The sequence below is a fragment of the Typopeltis vanoorti genome, chromosome 18 (genome assembly GCF_054136105.1).
Source record: "Typopeltis vanoorti isolate ZY-2024b chromosome 18, IOZ_Tvanoo_1.0, whole genome shotgun sequence".
NCBI lineage: Eukaryota > Metazoa > Arthropoda > Arachnida > Uropygi > Thelyphonidae > Typopeltis > Typopeltis vanoorti.
The window spans coordinates 108749683-108761823 of record NC_143566.1 but is presented as its reverse complement, the minus strand read 5'-3'; positions in this window follow the sequence as shown (position 1 = coordinate 108761823).

Genomic DNA, 12141 nt, shown 5'->3' with positions numbered 1-12141 from the left:
TCTTACCATGGAAATGCCCGTTGTAAGCCTAGGTTTTAAATGTTTCTGTGCAGATTCGTGTTCCAATCGATGTCGGAACTCTGCATTTAACGTGTCGGCCTACGAATGGCGATTTTTACATATTATTCTTCGTTGAACCCTTCGGTCACGTTCGGTGAGTGTTGTGAGTAGTCAACTGCAGTAGCACTTGTAATCGACTCCCTGCGCTTTCATTTCTGTATGGTATCACTGATTGTTTACCTGGGATGGCTCAACTTGTCAACAATTTACCGAACAGATAGGCCTGCAACATGACATCCTATCACAATGCCTCTTCAAACTCCGTCAGTTCCCTTCTCGCAGCCATTTCATCCAGACGCAGTTGCACTGACTTGGAAGCATCGTTTATTTATTGGGTTATCATTACTTGTCATTACATTATTCACCATCATCATCATCATCAACAACAACAACAACCATGGGTCCAACGCCCGTAGGTGTCTGATGTCATCTTCATATGATTCTTCCATTGCATTCTATTTTGTGCAAGTTGGCTCAGCTTGTGTACAGAGTTTCCGCACCATTTGACGATGTCATCGCCTCATTCTCTGTTTGCTCTTCCTTTCTTGTTCTTTCCTTCAATCATCCCAAACAGCAGCATTTTTATTTTCCTCTCATCGTTCATTCTACATATATGGCCAAAGAGACGTAGTTTCCATTTGATTATTTTCTGGATCAGGTTTTCTTTCGGTTGTATTCGTCTGTAGATTTCCTCATTGTTCACTTTCTGGATCCAGCTTATTCTCAAGATCTTTCTATAGCACTTCCCCTCAAATGCCAATATCCTCCTTTCAGATTCTCTCAGGAGTACCCAGGCCTCGCATCCATAGAGCATGCTGTTGAAGATACAGGTTTCTACAATGCGCAATTTAGTTTGCATCTTTATAGCTCGGCTCTTCCATATTTTGTCCATGGCTTTTAAAATAGTTGTTGCTCTGGCTATTCCAATTTTTGTCTCTTTTTTGGGATCCAAGTAATGCGTCATGTGGCATCCAAAATATGTTAAGTGCTCCACATTTTCAACTGGAAAATGTGGAACACTTCACATATTTTGGATGCCACATAAATCTGTTCAGTAACTCCTGTTGTCCAAATATCATTGTTTTAGTTTTTTCAAAGTTGACATTTAGTCCATATCTTCTGCACATCATCCTGACTAAATGTCAGGATGATGTGCAGATGACATCATCCTGACTGATGTCAGGATGATGCATCTGCAAAGCAGAGGTAGTTTATTCTCATGCCCATTTATTGAAATGCTTCCACCTCTTTCTTCAATCTTATCTAGTGTTCTTCCAGATGTGTAATGAAGATGATTGGTGATATTGGGTCCCCTTGTCTTGTGCCAACCCAATCTCCAGTCGCACCTGTTATCCTGATGTTTGCTTGTGCTTGGCTGTTTATATCTTTCAGCAGGCGGATCAATTTATTGTCCACACCATAGGATTCCAAGACAGCCCGTGTTATATTTTGGTTCAATATTATTAAATACTTTTTGGAAGTCCACGAAACAGTAGTATATCTTTTTGTTCTTTCTTCGAGCTTTCTCTGCTATTAGTCTAGTGCGAGTATTTGTTGCACTGTACTTCGATCTTTTCGAAATCCTGCTTGTTCACCATATGACCCTTCAGGCATTCTGTTAGTATTTTCATCAGCACTTTGCCAAGATGACTCATTAATGCAATAGTTCTGTAACTGGTGAATTTTAAAGCACTACCTTTATTATGAAGAATAACCAAGACCGATTTTTTCGGGCGCATACCCGGATTTCCATATTTCATTACACAGTTTATTCATTTCTTTTACAACTGATTCTCCCCCATATTTTATCATCTCGCCTTTTATGTTGTCATATCCAGGACTCTTGTTGTTCTTGAGATGTTTGATAGCCCCATTCATTTCCTCTTCCAAGATGTCATTTTCAAAGATCTCTGCTGGTGGAGAGATTGCTTTTAGTTCTTTGATTACTTCTGTCGCAGTATTATTTAGTTGATTTTTATATACTTTGCTGAAATATCTTGTCCATCTGTGTATGATTTCTGTCTTGTCCATCAATACTTTACCATCTTCATCTTTGACTGCTACTGATCTTGTTTGCCACTTCCTATTCTTATAGGTTTGTAGACCTCTCTAGTTTTGTGTTCATGGTACTGTTCAATGTCTTTACACTGATCCTCCAACCATTTGGCTTTATCAGACCTTGTTGCTTTCGACACTTCATTGCATTTTTTGACGGTATAACTCATTTGCTGCCTCTGAATTATCTCTTTTAGTTTCCGTTCTCTTTTCTCTTGTACCAATTTTAGGGTTTCTGAGTTATCCATTTCTTGTTGATCTTTTCTCTTTCAGGAATTACTTCCTCTACTGCTTTTTTAGCACTGTAGTCAGTCGTTCTGCTCTTGTATCTATATTTTGTTTTTCACTTGCGGTCTTAAGCTTAGTTTCCAATATGTTCTGATATGCTGTTCTTAGCCTGTCGTCATTCAGGTTTGAGATGTCTCTAGCTTTTTGGAATTCTCCTTTGTACTTCGGTTTCAGTTTTAGTCTTATATTCGCAATCACTAAGCTGTGGTCCGAATCAATATCACATTATTACGTTACATTATCATTTGTTTTAATTACATTACGTTTATTCGTATAAATTTTCTTTCAAATGATAAAATTGTAAAACAATGACTTCCTATGTATAACCGAAGAGAATGAGCTCATCTGGGTTACAGGAAGTATAACAACTGCAAAGCATAAATAGTACACAAAATATTCACAATATATTTAGAGTGTGTGTGTGTGTGTGTGCATGGAATAGGAACAATGCAGTTCAGTAATTCAAAACATTATAATGGTACACAAAAATATTCAAATTATATACAGAGAATAATATATATATATATATATATATTTACATTACACATAAGTACATCTGGAATAAAAACAAAGTTCAGTACTTATTTGAATATTTTGTATTGGTTAATTTCCTTGGTATAAACTCGTTAATTACTTTTTATAATATATATAATATATAAATTATATAAAATTTATATAATTATTCTAAACAAGTTTTCAATATTCTTATAAGAACTGCCCACTCAGTCTCCTAAAGCTAGATAGAGTATAAAGGCCTCGCCTACTCCCTATTAGGGAATAAAAGGCGTTAGTTGGTTTGTTTGTTTTTTTTATAAAAATTTAGGTAGTCTAATCATATTTCTGTATGTGTTCATGTTGTTTTCCTTTCGTATGAAGAGCGGTAATTCGTTGAAGATATTTGGAGCCAAATAGATGGTGTTTGAGTATTATTTCTTTTTGCGCTGTAATCACTACAGTGTAGTGATAAAATATTTTAAGTCCACTTTTCTGCAGAAGTAAGCATCTTTTCTAATACTTACGTACTGGTTATCAGTCTTTAGATAAAATAGTATCCTGTAAATATATAGTTGTCTAAGTGGAAGGATATTTAATACGATATATTTAGCGTTCAGCGAAGCGTTCATGTTGGTTAAAATGCGTATTAATTTATTTTGTAAAGAGATTAATGGTGCCACTGTGGTGTGATATGCTCCTCCCCAGCTTAGTATGCTATACTGTATAACAAATTGTATCCAGGCAAAATATAATGTTCTTAACATTGTCAGAGTTAAGAATCTCTTTAAGCAGAAGAATCGAGATAGCATAAATCTTACTTTGTTTCATACTTCTGTAATATGTGGTTTCCAGCTTAAGTTGCTGTCTATTTTTAATTCTACGTAGGTTATAGTTTCACATTTTCTATCTCCATACAGTTACAATTTTTGTTACTTTTAGTTCCAGTTATGCAGTAATATAAGGATGGAATAAAAACAAAGTTCAGTACTTATTTGAATATTTTGTATCTCCAATTTATAGTGGGTGCGAACAGGTGACTCGTTACATAGCACAATGCACCTTGCCCACTGGGGGGATCCATTGACTTCTTTCCATGCAGTGTGTGTGTGTGTGTGTGTGTGTGTGTGTGTATCAGCTAATGCCTATTTGTTCCCGTTGTAGGCGGGGCCGTTTACCCCTATCTAACTTTTGGAGACTGAGTGCGCAGTTCAATCTCCACTGGTAGCCAATCAGAGAGATAGCTGGCCCAAGGCGTTCACTGATATACTGTATATATATATATATATATATATATATATATATATATATATATATATATATATATATATATATATATATAACGTTATTGTACGATACACAGGGCTGGCATTACCATTTAGGCAAACTAGGCAACCGCCTAGAGTGAAGCCATGAAGGGGCACAAAACTTTCAAAATTTTGCAAAATCGAAGGAAAGAAAAATTAAAATTTGATTTTCATATATTATACATATTGTATATTACTTTGCAGTGGCGTACCTAGGGAGGAGCGGTGGGTGCGGTCCGCACCGGGAGGCACATATTTGGGGGCGGTATTTTTTATATTTAGTTATAGTTGTAAAAAACAACTTGTTCACTTCATAAGTTTACTATTCGATTTCCACGAATTATGAATTATCCACGAAATATCAACTTATGCGGCCTCCTTTATTACTGCCTAATTTAAATATGGCATCGAATGGTAAAAAAGCCCCCACCTATAGTTTGTCTCAATTACAATTATTTATTTATGTTTATTAATTTATAAAAACCACCATTTGTTTGACTTAGAAAGGGTGGCAAATTGGAGACAGCCCCGGGCGGCAAAAGTTCTAGGTCCGCCACTGTTACTTTGCATATTACTAATAAAGCATGCCACAATAATTTTTATTTTTTACATTTAAAATTTCATTTAAAAAAATATCCAACTTGTGAAATAAGGAACGCACTTGTAAACTTTGCCTAGGGCGCTAAATAACCTGGCACCAACAGTGACGACACATAACACCAAAACTTAATATAGTTGAAAAATCGTAAAGTCATTGAAATAAGCAATAAATCTTCTCAACACATTAATTTAAATTTCATCATTTAAGCCCACATTATTGCTAGGAAGCGAACATTACTGTACTTCTAATTAGTGAAGCCACAAACTACAAATAAACAATAAAGAGAGCGCCCTCATGCGATGAGTTTCGACTCCTTAGAGGTGTCGCGTAATAACAACAACAAATTTATTATTTCCAGAGAAATAAATTAATATCCAAATATATTTATTTGAAATTTTTTGTGTGAGAGCTTTTGAAAATCAATAAATAAATAATCACAGAAATACCGTTTTTTTTTTTTTTTTTTTTAATCAAAAATCACAATAATAGTTTTTCCTTTCATTCCAGCTTCTCGGATACAAGTGGGTTCGAAATGAAATCTAATTTGCAATGATCTTAATCAATCTTGCAGCATATCATTATCGTAATTAACGAATTTAAAGCTGTTAATTAGACGGATAGTTACTTTCCAAATGTCATCGAAAATCCACAAAGATGGAGAGATCAGAAAAGATTATCGCTGAAAGTTAATTCATTCTTCTCGGTTATCCTTTTTATATGTAAATCTCATCCATGAAAGGTTGCAAACCCATCTTACAAGATGACCCACAATACTACAGTGTTAATATCGTGGGTGGAATAAGAATTTAATAATCTGGATGTCCTACTCTAAGAGACCAAACATGATAGTTTTTCAATGGAGTTCAGGCTTCCAACAAAGATGGCGGGTGTTACACGTGTTACATCCGGTGCTAAAATCGTCTTTAAGCTATTGACGATGGAATTCGAAGATGGATAGAATTCCACCTTGCACATGGATGTTTGTAAAATCCTGCTGTAGACGAGCTTGATAGATCTTTGAGTTTATAGGTATCTTGATTGTAAAAAATAAATAAAAATAAACTCAATATAAGTATCCTATCCTTCTCATCCGTCTAGGACGGGGTTGAGTCCCCTCCTAATGAGGGGTTACTGGCGTATTAATGCAGCCGGTTCGCCACTCCTCTGCTGCATCCCCTAAGGGTGATATTCATGACTGTATCCGTGTGTATTCACTGGGCCGATTTGCCTGCTTGCAGGATGAAAAACCCCAGATAAACTGGAGGTAAAAGTCCTGCTGTCCACGCCCAAAATTGGCTAACTTGATTATGGCTGAGGAAGATCCATGAGTTCCTAAGTCGTCGACGGGAATCGAACCTAGGACACTCCTTCTCCAGGCATATGGTTGCAAAGCGCATATCCGCTAGGCTAACCGCGCGAAACTTACGGGAATATACTCCCCTGCGTTCACGAGTTGCCTTAGCGCGGACTACTTAGAAGACATAGGCGCCGCCCAAGCGTCTACCGTATTTACTCGAATATAACTCCCACTCCTGATTTTACTTTACGAAAAAAAGAAATTAATAAGTTTCGCATATACCTCGCACACACGAGAAAAGATGTAAACACGTTCACGTTTGGTCGGTAGTAACTCACACCCCGCAGCACAAACAACACTCCATCCTCAACAGCCACTATACTGCAGATGCAAGAAAAACAAGTACTTTTATTGTATCACTGAATAAGGTGCAGAGACATTTGCAGTCTGTGTAATATATTTCTCAACAAATAATGCAATTAGAGACTGCTGGAATAAAAACGGCACTAACTAATGAATCATCACATGTCCTCTCTCACAGAAACTATGCTGTATAGACTCAAGCAAAACCACACGTTTTGCTGGACAATTCAATAATTGTCAGCAAACACAATATATTTAACCATTGTCCAATTTTTCACTTACATGAAATAAGCGTTTGTTTGAATGTGTTTGAAATTCTCGATGTCATTATGACAGATCACAAAGGCTAACTTCAAATAAAATTCTTCTACGAATTGAAAGACTGGGAAGCGGCACCCAAACAAGCAATAACTTAGTTTTAACGTCGTGAACGTGTTAAAACTAAGAAATATATAGCGAATGTTGTTATGGCAGTTATTATGGAATTCATTTGAAGAGAATTAGCATTTCAACTCAATAATTGTCGGCTTGCCTTTGTCGTTGGGTCACGCGATCTTTTGTTAATACCGCACCAATCATATGCACGTCTTCACAGCTGCTCTATCTCTGCTAACCTACCATTGCTATCTGTTTCGCACTCTGCTTTCACTTTACATTAGTCATTCATGAAGGATTGTTCATAACGTATCTCAAGTCTTGTAAATTATTTGTAATTTTTGCTTGAAATAATGAGAAAGAACATGACGCTATTTGAATAGATGACTTTGACGATGCACACAAGAAACCGCTCTCGATGCCGGAAGCAGCGATAGCGAATAGGAGGTTTTGGTTAGGTCATACCCATTTCAGGGTTTTTTCCCCCTGAAAACTTTAGTTTTGAAAATCCCAGCATAATCTCGCATCACGATTTTTAGCTTTAATGTGAAGAGGGGGGGGGGGGGGGGGAGTGCGAGTTATATTCGAGTAAATACGATAAATTCGCCTTTTATTAGTCCATTTTGATAAGGTTTCACTGGCCTGAGGCGAATATATACACGCTTGGATGACGCTTATGTCTTCTAAGTAGTACGCGCTAAGGCAACTCTTGAATGCCAGGGAGTGTACTCCCGTAAACTCTCTGGTCAATTTATTTTACGAAACTTTCATAGTTTCTACATTCGGCTTTGAAATTATGCTGGATCTAATATCCACTTTACTTATTTAATTTTGCATTGTCGAACAGAAGCCTTTTGACTCTTTATTCTAGTAAAAATAACAGCTTTTTTTTTTTTTTGCTCGTTTCAATTTAAGTTACTAAAATATAATCATATGGTAGCTTCTTACTTTCAAAATTGTTTATTCCTTTTAGCACTGTTATTTTGGCGTTTATTGCTGTATGTTAAGTTGATATCTATTGTTTCACAATCAGGTGTTTTGAAACTGAAAGGTGAATAACACACACCTGTTGAGAATCTGATGCGATAAAGGATTACTAAGTAAAGATGACATTTCAAAAGGTAGCAGAAAATAAACAAACAGAAATAAATAATAATACAATAGAGAAACAAAGACTGAAAGGGGAAAAAAAAATATTAAAAATTAAATGTAGAATCTTCAATCAGTATTTTTAGATGTGGATTTTAAATGGATAATTCTCCATCCTCAAAATCAGCAGAAGGAAAGTTGACCCTTGAAGAACGCGGGTTTGAACGAGCGTATCCACTTATACGTTTTTTTTTTTTTTTTAATAAAATATTGGAAATTTTTTAGAGATTTCGATGATTTAAAAAAATTCGCAGTCGAACAGCGTAGCTTAGAAATATCGAAAAAATTAAGAAAACGTTAGATCTGTCATGAATGCATAAAATATATGTAGATACTAGTTTATTGTTACCATTTACTACCATAAAATATACACGAATCTATAATAAAAAGTTAAACTTTATCAAAACTTACAAACACTTATAGACTATGCATGGTCGCAGTCAACAGAAATGTAAACAAACTTAAAGATGCAGTATTAAATCATAACTACATAAAATAACTGATAATTAGTTAAATTAATTAACTACCATAAAATAAAAATTAACGATTCATTCATTAGTATATAGGCAAGACTACAGCGAAGTAATCGTATCGATTGCACTAGGCTACTATAAAGCAATCATATTGCTGCTTCTTCGTTATCAATGCATGAATCGTTATACCTGTAAATAAATATGAATTTCTTTTTCACATAATCTTTTAATTTTTGATGTCTAGTGTTAGTAATACGCATGACATCTACAGTGTTTTGTATCATATAAGCCAATACTGATAGGTACCAATGGCAGCTGGTGAAAATTTTAAGTGAGGGCGCTGCATATACAAAATAAGAAAAATAATTCATTTTCCCTAATCAGTAACCAATTTATAAAAAAAAAATAAAATAAAAATAAAAATAAAAATTAAAAAATTAAAAAAATCAGCTAACGCCTATGCTGTTCCTGTATAGGGAGTAGGCTACATATTAATTCCGACACCGCGTTAGATCACCGTGTCGGAATAATCAAAAGCGTTAATCGAACAATTCCAATTATTAATTATTCAATTAATGTCGAAACATAAGCTGTAATCTTTAACATGTTGTACTGCATTTATAGAATGTTGTAAGCATTGTTATTATTTAAAAACACAAACAAAATTTAATTTTTTGTTTTTTCCTTGGGAGTGATTCAGTGCTTATGTACAGGGTGACCATAAAATATCTTTCCCTCTATGGGGGCATCTGTAGCAAAAACCAATAAACGGAATGATATCAAATTTTATATTGAGACTTTTGAAGGCATGGGGAGATGATTTTCGCGAAAACAAGATTTACCAAAAGTCGCCGACAGGGGATATTTTGGCGCTTGCGGAGCCTAAAGCAGGCAAATATTTGCAGTAAACGCAGGTAAAAAGGATTATGCAAAGTTTACTGTGCGTACGTGACAGCAGCGCCTCCAATTTCACTTAAAAAGGGATTGGAAACGTTCAGGCAGTTATTCGAATGACTGACGAATTGTGCTCAATATACATCCTACCTTGCCTCAGCATGCTTTACTTGTTAAACTGTTAACAAGTAAAGTCGTTCATAACCTGCATACAGGTCCTATGTCAGCTGTAGCACTGAGAGCTATGCTTAAGAAGTTTGAAGAAACTAGATCACTAGGAGTTAGACCTGGCAGAGGATGGAAAGCAGTGCAAGAAGAGACAGTAACAGACGTTACACCAGAAAGGTCAGCACATTGAAAATCGTGTATGTGGTCCAGGGGATCCTGATTCTGATGAATAAAACATTATTTCCTGTGAGTTCAATCACTACATTAATTTCTGTCTCTCGCAAGTTGTTGTTTTAGTTTAATTAATATTATTCCTATTATCATTGTAACGTGCCACATATCCAGCTGGAATGAGTGACGCGGCTGTCGCTTATATCGTGGAAATGTTATTATTATTATTATTCCTGATACCTCCAAGGAGTCCGAAGACTCATCGCGGGAGGACACCTACAACTGTCTCAACCACTACACTGAACCTCTACTACGCATCATCTCCATCAACGCCATCTACCGCCCACCACAACTAGTATTTTTTGTCTGTAAATTGCGTGTGTTCTGAAGGGCCGATTTGCGGGATGAAAAACCCGAGTTTCCGGGAGAAAAAACCCTGCTACCTCCGTATGAGATCGGCTAACTCACCTTCGATTGAAATCGTCCAGATAAAGATTCCTCCCGTCGCGACCAGAATCGAACTTAGGCTTATTCCAATCGAAGGGCGCAATGTACCGTCGTTCTTCCAATTGCGCTACGGAGGCGCTTATTATTCCATTTTATCTGCCTTTAACGTAATTATCCGCTTCTTTTCGTCTCCGTCAGCGCCAACATTTCCCCTATCAGCGACTTTTGGTACTAAATATTTTTTGCGGAAATCATCTCCACATGCCTTCAAAAGTCTCAATATAAAATTGGGTCTCATTCCGTTTATTGGTTTTAGCTACAGATGCCTCCAAAGAGCGAAAGTTATTTTATGGCCACCCTGTACAAGCCACCACTGGTAGGTACTGACAAACAGACGATGTAAACTTACGGTATCGATAAATACAGTGCACTACTGTAAATGTATTTTCTCTTCTTATGATTTTCTTTTCTCTAGCACTTAGTTTATTGTAAGAATATAGTATATAATACATATAACATACAAAATATGTGTTAATCGATTGTTTATGTTATCGGTAAGGCTTCCGGTCAACAGTAGGCTATTAGAAGTTAAGTTTTTGGGGAGTCAAAAGTTATACACAGATTTTCGGACAACGTGGGGGTTGGCCCCAGTGGTTAAATTCTAAACGAATCAGTTCCGGGGGCCCTATGCAAAATAACCAACTGTATTTTGAATTCTATGCGGGGAAGATCCAAACCTCCCGTCTCTTCAATGACGCGTTCATAATCAGATGACTGTTGATATTGACTTTATATACACATTCAAACCTGTAAACAATTGTTGAATAATAACACAATAATGTAGGCATAATTACCGCAAAGGGAGAAAAGTCACAAAACAGAGAAATGTTCCTACAAAATAACCAATTGTATTTACCTTTGAATGAGTGTCCAGCAAGTCAGCAAATCTTTCCTTTCGTTCATCACATTAATATTATCGCATTGCAACTGATGGGAATTCTGTGTTTCTGCGGATTCGTTACAGACCTCTTTCTCTTCAGAAACTACACACAAACTGTCATTACACACCCGTTTTGTATTATCACTGTCATCCGAGCTATTTTTCTGTTTAACACTTTCATTGCCAAGCTGAAAATTAGAATTTCGTGTGGTGGCCAAATTTTTTTTTATTTTTTATTTAGTTAGCGACGTCAACGCGATAACGCGTGATCGGCCGTTTAGTGAGAACTCGCATCGCGTGATATCGTTCATTGCCAAGCTGAAAATTGAAATTTCGTGTGGTGGCCAAATTTTTTTTTTATTTTTTATTTAGTTAGCGACGTCAACGCGATAACGCGTGATCGGCCGTTTGGTGAGAACTCGTATCGCGCGATATCGCGTGATTGGCAATGAACGTGTTAAAGAAGGTAAAAATGTACTTATCCATAATTGAAATACCGTACTTACTCGAATATAACTCGCCTTCGCATATAACTCGTACCCCTGATTTTACTTTCGAAAAAAGAAATTAAAAAGTTTCGCATATACCTTGCACATGAAAAAAGCTTAAATACGTTCACGTTGGGAACATAGTAACTTGCTCCTGTGGTAAACAACATACCCTCCCCGACAACCATTATACTGCAGAGGCAAGAAAAACAAGTACTTTTATTATGTCAGTGAATAAGGTACAAGCATATATATATAATATATTTCTCAACAAATAGTGCACTTAGAGACAACTGGGATAAAAACGACACTAATTTATGAATCATATGTCTCCCCTCATACAGAAACTATGCTGTATACACTCGAGCAAAACCATATGTTGCACCGGCAAACACAGCATCTAACTAAATAACTATTGTTATTAATTAGATGTGTGTGTGAGTTCGCCTGCCCCAAAACAGCAATAAAATTCAACTGAATGTGTTAAAATTCGTAAACGTGTTAAAACTAAGAAATATATATATATATATATATATATATATATATATATATATATATATATATATATATATA